Source organism: Octopus bimaculoides, chromosome 14 (genome assembly GCF_046866305.1).
Source record: "Octopus bimaculoides isolate indiv1 chromosome 14, ASM4686630v1, whole genome shotgun sequence".
Classification (NCBI taxonomy): Eukaryota; Metazoa; Mollusca; class Cephalopoda; order Octopoda; family Octopodidae; genus Octopus; species Octopus bimaculoides.
Window position 1 is genome coordinate 21,841,746 of NC_142941.1, and position 19,133 is coordinate 21,860,878.

The window sequence follows — 19,133 nt, forward strand, 5'->3', positions numbered from 1 at the left end:
ATTCGAACGTGGCTGATACCAATACCCACTAACTGACACCTGTGCTGGTGGCACATAAAAGGACCCACTGCACTCTCAGAGTGGTTGGTGTTAGGAAGGGCATCCAACTGTAGAAACACTGCCAGATCAGATTGGAGCTTGGTGCAGCCGCTGGCTCTCCAAATCTCAGTCAAACCATCCAACTCATGCCAGCATGGAAAACGGATATACAAACACATATGGCAAGATGGATTCTGAAACCTCCACAACAAGGGACGAGGAAACTATGCAGGTTCTTTAGAGGACATTTATACTCAGCTGTTAGGACTACTGCTCTCAATTGTGGTTACTCAACAGTGTCAAATTAATAGCAGAACTTGAAGCAGTTCAGTAGTACTACGCCAGGAAGATTGGCATCACTGGAACACTGAGCTACTAGGAGAGACTTAAAGAGCTATGATTTTACTCCCTGGTGGGGAAGATAGGAGAGGTATGCAGTGATATATGTATGGAAAATCCTGGAGGGCCTGGCACCAGACTCTGATACTGAGAGATATTCCAGCTCCCGAATTGCATGTCTGTTCCAAAGGTCCTAGCCTGGGATTCAATGGTCCACAGCTATTTAATGCTTTGCCAAAACATCTGAGGGATCTTCATGGAGTAGGGGTAGATGTTTTCAAGAAGCAAATTGACTTCCTGCTATCCAAAGTCCCTGATGAACCTATATCAAGATAGGAAATTCAAAAAGGGGGTGGCAGTGTTGAACTCCCTCCTTCACCAATCACATAAGACTGGCCATTGAAAAGGTGATTATACTGGTGGTGCTCCAGCATGGGCACGGCCTTAGGGCGGAAACTTATAAAAGAATATACATGCATATACATGCATATGTATGAAACACACATACATATTGTTACGATTAGGCAAATTCTTATGTATAAAAGGGGTGAACTTCTGAAGGCAACAACAGAAATTGTACAATCAGTGAATTAATATTCAAAGATGAAATTATGTAACGAAAGGTATAATACCCAAAGAATTTCATGTCCAGTCCTCGATTGTTCAAAGGTAGGTGGTAAATGGTCCAATCCGTATGCAGCTCTCTCTCATATTTCGTACTATCCACACAATGCCATTACTATATTCTGAACTCTTCCCCATTCGATTTTCCTTTTCTCTTTTTAACAGGAAGTAAACGAGATTACTTGTCTCATTCGTTAACAGGAAGTAAATGAGATTACCTGTCTTGATCCTTGCTCACTTCCTGTATGTATGTATACATATATATATATATATCTTCTAATATATAAAATAGAGATGTCTGTGTATTCACTTTTCACGTGAAATCGACTTCACCAAATGCTTCCATACTTGTGATGCATGAATAATTTGACCTCGGATAAATCTTAGGCTCTTCATTTGATTCTTTTTATTAAAAATAAATACTATTGCTTTATATTTATGATTCACTTCTTTAAAAAGGTTCCTCAATGTCAACTTCCGGTATTGACGTATCAATGGCAAAAAGCTTCACTCTCTATTTTGACGTTTTTCTTCCAAATGCTTACATACTTGTGATGCAATGTCAACTTCCGGTATTGACGTAGCACGCGCGCACGCATACACACGTGTCTTTGTAAATATTTTTTTATACATTTATGTATGTGTGTGTTTGTAAGAGATGGAGTGTGAGTGAGTCAAGGGGTGTGTTGTCATATGCATCCATCATTTTTGGATGTATGTGTGCGTGTGTGTGTGTGTGTGTGTGTGAGAGAGACAGAGTGAGAGAGCGGTGTGTATGTACTATTTACTCTCTCTCTCTCTCATACACACGCACACACACACACTCATACACAAAGATGTATGCATATTTATGCATGTACGTATACATGACAACAAACCTCTCTCTCTCTCTGTCACACACACACACACGTCCATTTCCTCTGATGTGTAATACTGTGTGTGTGTGTGTGTGCGTGTGTGCGTGGGGGGTTCCACAATTGGCATTTATTTCAATTACTCTTGTGAGGATATTCACGTAAATCATTTGTTTCATTTAATCCCCATTTTAATTTTCGTAAAAGTTTCTAAGTACCAACAAGCAACAATTTCATTCCCGAGCAACGCTGGGTGCCTCTGCTAGTATATATATATATATATATATATATATATATATATATACCTACGTCATTTCAACTCTGCCAAAAAATTGTTATATATTTCTCACCACAAACGTTTATCTCTCCTCATTCAGAAAACATTGTAAGTTCTCTTCCTTCATTATATTTTCTCGTTATTTGCACTGATTATAGATATACGTAACATTCTCCCCCTTAAAGGAAGAAAGTTGAACACAGTGAAAACTTTCTTATTTACAATGACAAAATATGAAAACTGCATAAGGGATACAAATATATGTAACATCCTGTCACAATCAGCTGACTCGAGATAATGCATCCACAATGACATTGTCTTTACCTTTAATATTAAATTCTTGTAAAGATAAACTCCATCTTATTAATCTCTGATTTTTGTTCTTCATCTTGTGCAGAAAAGTCAGCAGATTGTGGTCGGTGAACACTTCAGTGGGATACTTGGTGGTTCCTAAATATACGTCAAAATGTTGCCATGACAACAACAAAGCAAGGGTTTCTTTCTCAATGGTAGAATAATTTCGCTGGTGTTTGTCAAATTTCTTTGATCAATATCCTTTGCATCTGACTGAAACAGAACACCACCAACACCAATGTCACTTGCATCAGTGGAAAGCTTAAATGGTTTCCCAAAATCTGGTGCTATCAAAACTGGAGAACTCATGAGCATGGCTTTTACTTTCTCAAACGTGGCCTGACAATTGTCACTCCAAACAAATTTGACACTTTTTTTCAACAAATTAGTGAGAGAAGCTACAACATCAGAGAAATTTGGATAAAATTTTCTGTAATAACCAGCCATACCCAGGAATCTCTTAAGTTCCATTTTGTTTGACGGAACTGGGAATTTTGCAATAGCTTCTACCTTTGCTTTAACCGGTTGTACCTAGCCCTGACCAACAACATACCTTAAAAACACCACATTTGCCTGGGCAAATTCACATTTCGCAAGATTTATAGTCAGTTTTACCTGTGTAAGTTTCTCGAAGAAGGCATGCATCCTCTTTAAATGTTCGTCCCACTCCACAGAATGGTCGGTGATGTCATCAATGTAGGTTTTGAAGCCCTGAAGTTATGTAATTCATGAGGCGTTGAAAAGTGGCCGGGGCATTCTTCAGTCCAAATGGCATGACTTTATATTGGTATAGTCCATCTGATGTAGCAAAAGCAGAAATCTTCTTGGCATGTTCCGTTAAAGGAATTTGATAATACCCCTTCAGTAAGTCAAACTTACTCACATATTTGGCTTGATTGATTCTATCTATACTGTCATCAATTCTAACACCAAAACCTTGTGGCCAGGACTGAAATTTCGAGCTTCACAGTTTTTGTCATAAATGGCTTTCATTTTGTCCTGTGATTTCTTCAAATGTTCTCTGGCAACCTCAGTAGCTTTGGGAAGTCTGTTTCGAAAAGTAGACACAAAGTCTAGCAAGTTCAATTGGGATTGATCATTAAGCCATAATTCTTTCAAGTGTTTGAGTGGGCCCCTGACAGTGTGACCAAAAACTAACTCAAAGGGACTAAATCCTAATGACTCCTGAACTGACTCCCTAAGGGAAAACAACAACAACTGATTGCCTTCGTCCCATTCTTTTTCTGTTTCAAAGCAATAAACTCTGATCATGTTTTTAAGAGTCTGATGAAATCTTTCCAATGCCCCTTGGGACTCCGGATGGTAAGCACTAGACTTAACCTGTCTAATTCTCAACTCATACATTGCCTGTTGAAACAAACTTGACATGAAATTAGACCCTTGATCAGACTGAACCTCTTTTGGCAAACCAACCATAGTGAAAAACTTGATCAAAGCCTTAACTATCACAGGAGCTGTAATCTTCCTCAATGGGTTAGCCTCAGGGAACCTCGTTGACGTACACATAATTGTCAACAGATACTGATTTCCAGACTTAGTTTTTGGCAATGGGCCAACACAATCAATAATGACTCTACTGAATGGCTCTTGAAATGCAGGAATGGGCTTTAATGGGGCAGAAGGGATTTTCTGATTGGGCTTTCCTACTACTTGACAAGCATGACAAGTCTTACAAAACTGTGACACATCCTGATGCAATCTAGGCCAAAAGAAATGAGCCAAAATCCTATCACAAGTTTTGTTAACTCATAAATGACCTGCTAATGGAGTGTCATGAGCCAAACTGATCACATGTTCACGATTAAACTTGAGGAACAACAATTTGATGAAATACTTTCCATTCATCCGCTACAGAAACTTCTGGCGGTTTCCATTTTCTCATCAAAACACCATCTTGGTTGTAATAACAAACAGGAACCTTATCAGCCTCATTGTTGGAAAGTGCTCGGTGAGCCAATGTTTGAATTTCAGGATTGTTGCTTTGAGATGAAATGAGCTGCAAACGAGTGAGTACAGGGTCGGGCCCCCAAAAACTGAGCTGTACTGCTTCGGAACAAAAGTACTCTCACTTAAAAAGGAATCCTGTAGAGAATGATCCATAAAAGATCCAGCAAGATCACAACTATCATTCTCATTAAAATTCTCTTTCAAGGTGTTATTATCTGAAATCTCTTTCGAGATATTATCTGGAATCTCTTTTGAGATGTTTTTGGAAATCTCGAGCGAGATCGAGTTAGCCATAGAACGAGTCACAGCACATGAGGGGAAAATACCAGGAATAATTTCCTGAAGGGATTCAGTGCTCTCAGAAGTGCTTGGCTCAATGCTAACATGTGGATCAGACAATGCTAACATGTGGACCCTGCTAAATCATTTCCAATAAGCAAGTCTACACCTGAAACTGGGAGAGTTTTCTTAACACCAACTTTCACCAAACCAGACATAAAATCTGACTGCAAATCAACAAAATGAAGAGGTGCATCTGAAATTCCACTAATACCTTCTAATAAAACATCAGAGTTAGCAGATGACACTTCCGAGAAAGGAAGAGTACCTTCCAACAATAGAGACTGGAGTGCGCCTGTGTCCTTCAAAATAGTAATGGGTTGCAACATGGACTTATCAGTGAGACAAATCCTTTTGAAATAAAAGGCAAGTACCCCTCCTCAACAAAAACAGCAGGCTTTGGTGACTGAACTCCTGAAACAAACTGCTCCTCAGTGTTAATAATGCTGGAAATAGGTTGAGACTTGACATTCACAAAAGCATGGGGTAAGGTTTGTGACTGATTTTTTAACTTGAGCTTTTTACACTCAGAAATCAAATGACCTGACTTTCTACAATATCTACAAATAATTGTTGAATGAAAATTTGAATCAGATTTAGAAACAAATGGACAGGAAGACTTTCTTAACTCTGAACAACTGGACTTGTTAGGATTCGAACCTGACCGAGCTGAAGAAACTGACTTCCTTGTCTGACCTAACTCAAAATTATCCGGATGATAATAACCATACAGCTTGAACTCATGCTTATGAGTAATGGAGTAATCATCTGCTAAACTAGCTGCCTATTGTAACTGTTCTACTATCTGCTCTTCCAAATAAGTCCTAATATCAACATGAACACACTGTTTGAACTTCTCTAATAATATAAGCTGCCTCAATTATATATTATATGTTTTTTATTTATATATATATATATATTATATATTTCGTTTTTGGATTTGGTTTGCAAGATTCCTTATGTGAGTTTGTGTGTTGAAGCATATTCTGCTGTGTCTGGGGAGAGTAATTCTCTTTTGGTGCCTTATAATTTAACACACTTCACTTATTTCTCTTTCATTTTTCTAAAATTTTCATTGCGTCTTGCAATCTTTTCAATAGTCGTTGACTCTGTCCATTACTCACACTGCGTTCCTTTTTGTTTGTGCGCATGCGTGTGGATCAGTGTGTGTATGCATGTATGTATGTGTGTGTGTGCATATGTATATCTTTGTGTGTACATTTGTATGTATGCATTCTGCATATTCATTTGTTTGCATGTCCATGTTTGTGTGTTTTTATGTATGTGCGAGTGCGTGTGTACCTCTGTCTCCTTGAATGTGTGTTTTGCAACTATGTACTATGTTTGTATGTATGGATGTGCATCCTAATATGTGTCATCGTGTGTCTCCCTGTGTCCTTGTGTAAAGTAAAGTGTGTGTGTGTGTGTGTGTGTGTGTATATGGTCATATACACACACACACTTTACTTCACACAAGGTCACATATGGAGACATGTCTACACATATGGAGATGCACATCCATACATACAAACACGGTACATAGTTGCAAAACACAAATACACACACACACAAGGAGACAGAGGTAAACACACACATATACAAACACACACACACAAACATAAAAACACACAAACACAGACATGCAAACGTGAATTTTCAGAATACATACATACAAATGTACACACAGATACATATGCATCCCCACACATACATGCATACACATACATGCATACACATACACGCACATGCACGCATGCATAGGCACACACACACACACTGACCCACACACATGCACACAAACAAACAAAAGAAACGCATTGTGAGTTATGGACAAGACTCAATGACAATTGAAAAGGTTGCAAGACAATGAAAATTTTAGAACAATAAAAAAGAAATGAGTGGAAATATTACCAGTGAGTGTGTTAAATTATAAGGCACCAAAGGAGAATGACTCTCCCCAGACACAACAGAATATATTATGTGTTATATAGATTATATTATATTATATATATATTATGTATATATTGGACACTAAACTCTGCTTGCGAAGACCTGTTAGGGCAAGTGAAATCGAAATCATAATTGAACCATATTTGATGACCGGCACCTGTGCCAGTGGAGCACTAACAGTACCATCCGAGCGTGATCATTGCCAGAGCAGCTATCTGGCTTCTGTGCTTGTGGCACGTAAATAGCACCATTTGAGCGTGATCGTTACCAGCATCGCCTTACTGGCACTTGTGCCAGTGGCATGTTAGAAAGTCATTCAAACGAGGTCGTTACCAGTGCAGCTGGACTGGCTCCCGTGCAGGTGGCAAATAAAAAACACCATTTTGAGCGTGGCTGTTGCCAGTACCACGTGACTGGCCCTCGTGCCGATGGCGTGTAAAAGTACCAACTACACTCTCGGAGTGGTTGGCGTTAGGAAGGGCATCCAGCTGTAGAAACTCTGCCAGATCAGATTGGAGCCTGGTGCAGCCATCCGGTTCACCAGTCCTCAGTCAAATCGTCCAACCCATGCTAGCAAGGAAAGCGGACGTTAAACGATGATGATGATGATTATGTATATATATTATATATATAATATAATATATAATATATATAAAATATATATATATAATATATATATTGTATATTATTTATATATATTATATATAATATAATATATAATATATATAAAATATATATATATAATATATATATTGTATATTATATATATATATATTATATATAATATAATATATAATATATATAAAATATATATATATAATATATATATTGTATATTATATATATATATATTATATATATATATAAATATATATATATATATTTGAAGTAAAGCAACAAAAATTCAATAGGTTATAGCAGTACGTACGTTTCGTACAAGCTCCATTTATTCATGTAGTGATAACACTACAGAAAATACAATGAAAATGTACTCCTCAGCTGCATAAAGGAATTACATTTTAGAAAGTCATTTTGAAGATGTTTGCAAAAAACAAGAGTAAGAGAAAAAAACACATCTCGACTATGCTGCTGTTTCACAGCTGAGGAGTACATTTTCATTGTATTTTCTGTAGTGATATCACTACATGAATAAATGGAGCTTGTATGAAACGTACGTACTGCTATAACCTATTGAATTTTTGTTGCTTTACTTCAAATTTTTTTCACCAAATCTCTTGATTTTGTTTTTGGTTTTTATCCTACCAAATTCTGGTGCCTCAAACATTTTAAGTACCACATTTAATCTTTTGATTAAATCTATATTATTATATATATATATATATATATATATATATATATATATAATATACATATATATATAATATGCATAAAAGATTTAGATTCAAAATTGAATGTGGTACTTATGTTTAGGCACCAGAATATAGTATGGTATTATCCAAAACAATTCCAAAAACAGGGTGATCAAAAATCAAAAAAGCAACACGGATTTTAAAGGTTATTGCAGTACACACGTTTCATGCTACTCCATTTATTCATGTAATGCGAGCATTACATTAAATGCAAAATGTAGAGCAATCTTCAGCTGCACAAGAATGTAGAAAATTACAGCAGAATGGACATATTACTATTGTGGCAACATTTAAAATCTAAGTGGGAAGAAGAATACATAAAAATCCATCTTGACACAGCCAAGGCTAGCAGGCTAGTATTTAGTTCTAGGTAGAATTCTAACTGTCTATGATTTTGTCTCTTATCTAGTGGTTCAAAGTATAAGGGGGCAATCACTTCCAAGGAAAGGGAAGGTGAAAGCATTATACATGGATATGGTTATAAAGATTTCTCTAGTCAGAGTGGCAACATTATTTTAGGTTGGGATCTTTTACTAGTATCTTAATGTTGGGGAATTAAACATTAAGCATCTAGGTAAACAGGGCTTTTTCTTTAGTCTGAATAAAGCATCAGTATTGTTTTATATATACTAAGTATGATATCTATAAGGAAGGGGAGAAAAAAGGAAAAAATGAGATAACGAAAACTGAAACCCCAAACCACCAAACAAAAACCAGAAAACTGAAATATGGAGGCTCCAATGGAATCTGAAACCATAGAGGAGAGAAGAAATTTGGAGTGCAATCAAGGACCTGCAAATTTTACCGGCAAGGCAAATGTTGGCATGGGGAATATGGTACAAACTGCTGGTTTGCTCACCCAAGATCCTGCCAAAACTACAGGGGCCTTAAAGAGAAATACTTCCCTGAGGAAAGGCATCAATTGCCTACCACTGCGCAAGACCACCACAGTCAACAGACACAGGATGGCCTTCCCTAATGCCTGCACAGTCGTCACACCAATATTTTTTACAGAAGATTGGGGGCCTGTTCCATCATAACAATAGCAAAATTTTTTTCCTGAGAAACCTTGCTGCATGCAATCAAGCCCTATGCATATCAGCCGTAGAAATTCATCTGAGCCCTGATATAGAGGATGCAGAAGTACACGTACCAAAACATGCCATACTGTGAACAGACAGAAGGGAAAGGAGCCATGGTGGAGTTGCTGTATACATCTGTGATGACCTCACACCCCAGGTCTTCCTGTCATACTCAAATTCAGTATGTGACACTCTAATTGTATACATAAGAAAACACAATATAGTCATATGCAATACATATCACCCATAGGATGCTCCAAACCACATAGGCAAGTTTGAAGGTTGCCTCACAAGAAGGAAAGAAATCCTCATGAAACTAGAACACCACGTGAGCCTATTTCTTATGGATGATTTCAACTTCCCCAACGTCAAATGGCTCGAAGACCTCATGCTCTCAGCAGTGACTCATTGCAAACAAGAACAGGTGGAGTCCCTGCTCAACCTCACCAATGCCCTATTCATAGAACAAGTTGTACTCAGACCATCTAGGGAGAATAACATTTTGGATCTCTGCTTCACGAACAATATAGACATCATTCATGATGTGAAAGTGCCGCCGATATTAGTCTCGGATCACAACATAATAGAGCTATGTTTGGGGCGAAAGTAGCCAGAGACAAACAGCCTAAAGGAATCACCCGAAATCTCTCCAATCTGAACTTCCACAAAGCAGACTGGAATCGACAGGACTGGCTGAAATGTCTCTCCACACCAGACATTGGAAGGAAACTAGAATATTTCATGTCTGTTATGCAAACCATATGCCAGAAATATGTCCCAGAGCACAAGGCCAACACAAAAAGGAACAAGATTCCAAGGGAGGGGAAGAGCCTCACGAGACGACAGTCAAAAGGTTGCAAATTGCCTCAATCAACATTCCAAAAGTAACAAAAGGTCCCGCCTAAAAACAACACTGAATGGAAATTAAAAACAGCCTGCAACAATTCTATGTGAGGAAGAGAGCAGACAAAGAAGCCTGGGTTATAAAAAACATTAAGTCAAACCCAAAGGCCTTCTTTCATTATGTGAAAGAAACAACCTCAGTATGATCCAAGATAGGACCCCTCTTCCAAAAGGATGGCTCCCTCACAGATAGTTCAACCAGGATCACTGAAGTACTGAATGATCAGTTCAAAAGTGTCATTACCACCCCGTTGGAACACAGACAAGTGAACAAACCAGTGGATTTCTTTGCCGCCTCACCTGTAACCAGCGAGGCAGCTACAATGGTTTACATTGACATTAGTGAAGAAGATATACTACTAGCCATAGATGAGGTGGATACAAACTCAACTGCTGGTCGATGGTTTCCCAGCAATCCTCCTCAAGTCATGTGGATGTGCCCTGGCGAAACCTCTACAGATTCTCTTCCAGAGTTTTCTTGCAGGCTGCCAAGCAAACTGAAGGAAGGAATAATATGACCAATCCATAAAGGGGGAAGCAGAGCAGATGCCAAAAACTATAGGCCTATCTCTCTGACTTCACACGTCAGCAAAGTCATCTAACGGATAGTCAGAGGGAAACTAATCACTTTCCTTGAAGAAAATGACTTACTGAGTGATACCCAGCATGGCTTTTGAACAGGTAGGAGCTGCCTGACACAGCTCTTACAGCACTATGACTGGGTGTTGAGGAAGTTACTCAACAACTCAAATGTGGGACATAATATACCTTGATTTTGTAAAAGCTTTTGATAAAGTGGATCATGGTATGATATGCCACAAACTGCGTGATCTTGGCATAGCTGGAAAACTTGGAGAGTGGTTACATGACATTCTGAAAGATAGAAGTCAAGCAATAGTGGCCAATGGAGCCACCTCAATGAAAACACAAATAGTGAGCGGTGCTCCACAAGGCACTGTCATAGTACCACTGCTTATCATAGTGGCCCTCAACTGCCCAGATAGCCACCTTGCTAGTGATGCAGACAATCTGAGAGTCTCACAGAAAATATAGAACCCCAGCGATGTTGCACACCAGCAGCAGGAGTTGGACTCAATTTACAGATGGGCTGAGGATAACAATATGCAGTTTAATGCTGAAAAACTACAAGCCCTGCACTACTAGCATCCAAAACTAAATATAAAACTTACAGGGTACACTGGTCAACAGGAGATTACAGTCCCAGAGCCTAAATCAGTGAGGGACCTGGATATCGACATGAGTAATGATACCTCTTTCCAAGTGCACATTACCAGGATGGCGACAAAATGCAGACGAGTGGCTGGATGGATCCTGAGAACATTCAGAACCAGAGAAAAGGAAACCATGATGGTCCTCTGGAGGACATTCGTCCTCCACCGCCTGGATTACTGCTCCCACCAGTGTAAAATTAACAGCTGACCTTGAAGCAATCCAGCAAAGCTTCACAAACAAGATCGTCTCATTGCAACAGCTCAGCTACTGGGAAAGGCTGAAACAGATAAGACTCGACTCCTTGGAGCGAAGGTGGGAGAGATATGCAGTAATATACATCTGGAAGGAATTGTGCTACATTTTGGCACTGAAAGCTACACCAATGCCGGAACGGGTCAACACTACACAGTACACAGTGCCAATGATCCCAGCAATGAGATAACACTTCAGGACCAGTTACTGCAACAGACTGGGTTTCTGGCGCCCACAGCTTTTTAGTATTCTCCCAAAGAGTCAGAAGGACCAACACAAAGTGTATGTAGGTGTTTTCAAATCAAAACTGAACCTCTTCCTGTCGAGAGTCCCAGATGAACCTACCTCACAGCAAAAGATGCAAATGAGGGTAGCGACATGAAAATCCATTCTTCACCAAGTGCCAGATATTAGTGGAGGCCCTCAGTAACAATAGTGTAGCAAAGTGACAGTTTCCTAGCATGGCCAGAGGTCTGAGCTGAAACTAAAAATATACACACACACACATATATATATATAGATATATATACATATAATACATATATATATATACATACATAAGTATACATATATATACATACATACACACACATAAGTATACACATATATACATACATTTATATATATATATATACAAACATATAGCAATGAGAAAATGGAGAATATGCGGTATCCATCGACTTGCAGACAATGTATTCTGTTGATTAATTTGTTTATTTTATAACTAAAATGACAAAAACCACAATATACAGATACTTATGACATACCATGTCATATTAACAATTAAGGTTACAAATATAAAGGACATTTAATATAGATATATATCTTCTCTCGTACTCCCCCCTCTCTCACTCTTACTCTCTTCTCTCTTTCCCTCTCTCTCACTCTTACTCTCTACACTCTTACTCTCTTACTCTCCACAAAGCAGACTGGAATCGACAGGACTGGCTGCTGAAATGTCTCCCCACAACAGATATTGGCACGATACTAGAATATTTCATGTCTGTTGTGCAAGCCATATGCCAGAAATATGTCCCAGAGAACAAGGCCAACACAAAAAAGGAACAAGATTCCAAAGGAGAGGAAGATCCTCGAGACAACAGATGAAGGTTGCAAATTGCCTCAACCAACATCCCAATTGTAGCGAAAGGTCCCGCCTGAAATCAACACTGATGGAGATTGAAAAAAGCCTGCAACATCAGATATCCAAAAACAGCATTTTTGGATATCTGATGTTCGATGACACTTGGTCGAATGCATATCTTTATTAGCATTTTCGGATTTATAATTTGGAATACTGTACTGAAGATGGAAGTAAGTTGAGTAATTTAATTTACATCAGTTAATCAAAGCCGGGTGGATTCGTTATTTTTTCTTTTTGCCCGTGTGAGTTGCGAGTGCTGCTATCTAGGAGATATATTATGGTAGTGGAATAGTATTTAACTGCTATTTCTAAATTTCTGTATGTGGTGAAGCAATTTTTGCTGAACTTCTAATTATAATTATGTTTATAATTATAAAAATTTTGTGTAAGTTTTACCGATAATGGTTTTTTAACATACCGAACTACTTGGTAAAATTATTAATTAGTAATTAATTATTAATTTTTACAATATATCTGTAATGATTCATCATCGTCATCATCATCGTTTAACATCTGCTTTCCATGCTAGCATGGGTTGGATGATTTGACTGAGGACTGGCCAACCGGATGGCTGCACCAGGCTCCAATCTGATCTGGCAGAGTTTCTACAGCTGGATGCCCTTCCTAACGCCAACCACTCTGAGAGTGTAGTGGGTGCTTTTACGTGCCACCGGCATGAGGGCCAGTCTGGTGGTACAAACAACGGCCATGCTCAAATGGTGTTTCTTACGTGCCACCTGCACAGGAGTCAGTCCAGCAGCACTGGCAACGACCACGCTCAAATGTTTTGTTCACGTGCCACCGGCACAAGTGCCAGTAAGGCAATGCTAGTAACGATCACGCTCAAATGGTGCTTATTTTTCCTTTCCCATTTTTCCAAACCATTCAGTTTGCATTTTGTCTTTCAGGATTGGAAAAACAGGAGGGGGGGTGTCAAAAGGACTGGCATGTGCAACCTGATCACTTCTGCCAGTCAAACTCCCAACTCATGCGTTCACGTTGCAACACTGATTCTGTGAAATTAAGTTGGGTGTGAGTAATCACTTTTTGAGAGACTGTATTATCCATTTGCATACCTGCCTTTTGACAATCAATTTTTTAATAAACTTTCCATTATTTTTAAAGACTTCATTTTTTTTTAAATGTGGCGGTTTGAGAATAGACCCGAATGAAATCGGGTCAAAATGCTAGTAATACATATAAAGCAAGTTGATGTAGCTATATGCATAATATATTGTCTGCCAAACACCACAAAATATGATGGAAAATTTGAGGAAAGCCTCAAACACATCGATGAGGTATTAACAAACCTAGATCAGAACATCAACATACTCTTCCTGGATGATTTCAATTTCACACATATCAAATAGCCAGAAGGCCACATCCTCTCTGGGATGTCACTGCATGAACAAAAGCATGTACAGTCACTATTTGAACTTACTAATAAATTGTTTATGGAGCAAGTGATACTCAGGCCAACCAGGGGGAAGATCATATTGGACCTATGCTTCACAAATAATGTGGACCTTATCCATAATGTAGGTTACACCAACGGCACTCTCAGACCACGAAATTGTTGAACTAACTATGTATGGTCCTGTGCAAACTGTTGGTATCCACCCTATCAGGAGGACTCGAGCTTTATGCAATCTGAATTTCCATAAGGCAAAATGAGAATCGATCTGCAAAGAGATCCACAAACGAAACTGGTCCAACATTCTGAGTATGCAAGACACTGATCTGAAACTCAGCCAGTTTATGTCAACAGTGCAAGCTATATGCACTAAATATGTCCCAGAAAGAAAGGCCAGCACACAGAAAAATCCTCATGCGACGTAGGTCAAAGATTTCAAAGCGGCTGAATAGGCAACTGAAGTATAAAGAGAAGTTTGTCTTAACACGGACGCTCCTAGAAATTGAAAGCAAGATCAAACTCTCTCATGAAAGGGAAAGAGCAGAGAGAGAGAGAGAGAGAGAGAAAGGCTGTGGAAAGCATAAAAACAAATCCCAAAGCTTTCTATAAATTTGCAAAGGAAACAGCTACAATACAATATAAAATAGGACCATTGTTCCAAGGAAAAGACTCACTGACAGCAGACCAAGGAAGGATAAGTGAGATACTCAGTGAACAATTTAAAAGTGTCTTCACTTCCCCACCTTGGACACATGCAGATAAAAAATCCAGCTGAATTCTTTGATATTGCAGCTCTAAAAAAGGGGTAGCCAGCCATTGATTACATCAACATTGAGGAAATAGATGTAACAGTAGCCATAGACGAAATGAGCTCATGCTCTGCTACTGGTCCTGATGGCTTCCCAGCTATTCTCCTAAAGTTGAGTAAGCAGGCTTTTGCGAAACCACTTCAGATACTTTTCCAAAGTTTCCTCGCAAATGGTATACTTCCTAAAAAGCTGAAAGACGGTATTATATGCGCTATCCACAAAGGTGGAAGCAGAGCAGAAACCAAAAACTACAGGTCAATCTCTATGACTTCGTACATCAGTAAAGTCATGGAGCGAATCATCAGAACGAAGTCGATAATGTTCCTTGAAGAAAACAACCTACTGAACAATACTCAGCATGGCTTCCATCCAGGAAGAAGCTGCCTCATACAGATCCTTCAGCACTATGACTGGGTTTTGAAGCAGCTGCTTGATCATTCAGATGTCAGTGTGATATACCTTGACTTTGCAAAGGCATTTGATAAGGTAGAACATGGCATGATAAGTCATAAGCTATGAGACCTTGGCATCACTGGTAAACTAGGAAAATGGCTGCATGACTTCCTTAAAAACAGAAGTCAGGTAGTTGCAGCCAATGACGCTCTTTCTGAGGAAACTGAAATCGTAAGTTGTGTCCCCCAGGGAACTGTTCTGGGGCCATTACTGTTCATAATAACCCTCTTAGACATACCCACAGTCACTCGGACAGCCACTGTCACTAGCTATGCTGATGATACAAAATTATCAGAGGCAATAAAAAATCAAGAGGATGTTACAAGCTTACAACAGGATCTAAACTCAATATACAAGTGGACTGAAATAAACAACATGCAGTTTAATGCTGGAAAATTTCAAGCACTGCACTATAAACTCAGTACAAATACAGTACAATCTACATTTACAGGACCCAAAGGCACTACAATCCCAGAGTCACAGGCAGTGAAAAACTTGGGGAACAGCATGTACAATGGCGCATCATTTTATATGCACATAAGCAAGATGGCAGCAAAGTGCAGACAACTGGCAGTATATATATTGAGGTCCCACAAGACAAGAGACCAAGAAACTATGTTGACCCTGTAGAGAACATTTGTTCTCAGCCACCTGGACTACTGTTCCCAGTTATGGTCACCACATAGTGCCAAACTAACAGTGGAGCTTGAAGCAGTCCAACGCCACTACACTAAAAGGATTGAAACAGTGCAGTGGATGAGTTACAGGGATAGGCTGAGAAAACGACAGCTCTGGAGCGAAGGCACGACAGATATGCAATAATATACATATAGAAATTCCTAAAAGGGCTAGTATCTAACTTTGGCATTGAGTGTTATACAAATGCCAGAACTGGCCGCCATTGTATTGTACCAAAGGTACCATCCACTCCATCTAAACTCAGGACCAGGTATTGCAATAGTCTAGAGTTCAAAGGTCCACAGTTTTTCAATGCCCTGCCACAAAAACTAAGAAATTTGCACAAGGTGGAAGTAGATGTCTTCAAAAAGGAACAAGATATCCTCCTCTCCAGAATACCAGAAGAACGAACAGCCTGAAATGAGGTACGGACGAGAGCAGCGGAATCAAACTCGATTATACACCAAATGTACCAAAAGCTGGGAAAAGGGCAAATACAGGAGTGGTCATGTGAAATACCCAGACTGAGGAAGTTAGAAAGACCATGGTGGTGCTCCAGCATGAGCACAACAATATGGCTGAAATGAGTAAAAGAGTATACACACACACACACACACACATATATATATACATATAAATACATATATATATGTATATACATAGACATATATATATATACACATGTGTATATCTAAACATATATGTATATACACATATATGTACATATACCAGAGTAATCATATAAATGCGAAATAAGGTGGAAAAAATAGTACTCAAATACCAGAGATAGAGTAATATATTTATAAACATATATATACATACATATATGTACATAAATATATATATACATATATATATATATATATATATATATACATAAATATATATATACATAAATATATATACACATATATATATACATATACATAAATATATATATACATATATATATACATATACATAAATATATATATACATATATATATACATATACATAAATATATATATACATATATATATATATACATATATATATATATACACATATATATATATATACATATATATATATACACATATATATATATATACATATATATACATATATATACATACATATATATACATATATATACATATATATACATACATATATATATATAAACATATATACATATTTATATATAGATATACATACATATTTATATATACATACATATTTATATACACACACACACACATATATGTATAAATATATAAATTTAGTGAATGGAGTAGAACGCATATGTTAACTGCATACTTTTATTTCCAACATATGTTTCGAAGATTACAAGTTATACCTTCCATAGGAATCGGTGATGTTGTTAAGAATGTAATCTTCTCTTCAGGGAAATGCATATATATATACATACATATACATATATATACATATACACATATATATTTATATACATACACATATATATATTTATATACATACATACATATATATTTATATACATACATATATATTTATATACATACATGTACATACATATATACATACACAGGCACACATATATATACATATACAGACACACATATATATACATATACAGACACACATATATATATATATATATATATATATATATATATATATATACATACACATATATATAAACATACAAAAATATACATATACATACATATATACACATATATATACATACACATATATATACATACACACACACATATATATATATACATACACACATATATATATACATATACACATATATTTATACATACACACACACATATATATACACATATATATACGTACACATACATACACATATACATACATATATATACATATACATATTTATATATACACATACACACACGAATATACATGTATAAATACATACAGGCACATATATAGATACACACACACACACACATATTGATTAATTGACACCTCAGTTCATGTACATATCACCAAGTCGTGGCAACAAGCAGGTAAATAGGCAGATAGATTCTGAGAACTTTCAGAACAAGAGACCAGGAAATATGCTGGTTCTATGGAGGACATTTTATTCTGCTGTCAGAGCTACTGCTCTCAACAGTGGTCACTCTACAGTGTTAAATTAATAGAGGAACTAATGACAGTTCTGTGGTGCTACACCAGTAAGATTGCATCAATGGTATAGTTGAAGTGCTGGGAGAGACTGAAAGACAGAAGAGCTATGGAGTGACATACATATGGAAGATCCTAAAGAGAATGGCACCAAACTTTGCCATTGAGAGTTATACCAGTCAGTAAACTGGATGTCACTACACTGCTCCAAAGGTCCTAACCATCTCATCTAGTATGAGGACTACATACAGCAATAGCTTGGGATTCAAATATTTCACAGCTATTTAATATCTTGTCAAAACATCTGAGGGAACTACATTGACTGAGTCATAGATGTTAGCAAGGAATAACTTGACCTCCAACTGTCCAAGGTCCCAGATGAACCTACATCACAGCAAGAAACTCAAAAGCATGCAACAACATCAAACTGTCTCCTTCACCAAAAGGCAATCACAAAAGTATAACAATTGGAAAAGTGGTAACAATTTGGCACATGGCCACAACTTTTAGGCTAAAATACACGTGCGTGTACACACACACACACGATGGAATTCTTTCAGTTTCTGTCTCAATATCTACTCACAAAGCCTGAGGCTATAATAGAAGACACCTGCTCAAAGTGCCATGCAGTGGGACTGATCCCGAAACTATGTGGTTGGAAGGAAACTTCTAACCACACAGCCACACTTGCACCTGTATATATGTGTGCGTGAGAGAGAGAGAGAGAGAGAGAGAGAGAGAGAGTTAGAGGTTGGGAAGCCAACCAACTAAGGAATAGTACCTATCCAATATACTGCTGGTAGTGTACCCAATTACTCATACCCAAATGCTGGTTATTGCATAGCAATCTCACAACTGAAAGTCATATATGGACGGGGGTAAAAATTGGTTTACTCTTAATTTATATGGTAAGGAACTGATCTTATA

General features: G+C 37.7%; 1 protein-coding gene across 3 annotated transcripts in view; it reads right to left on the reverse strand.

Moving 5' to 3' along the window:
- LOC106877235 (uncharacterized) overlaps positions 1-19,133 on the reverse strand; it is an 82,921-nt gene that overhangs the window by 50,180 nt on the left and 13,608 nt on the right. The gene's annotated exons all lie outside the window — the stretch shown is intronic.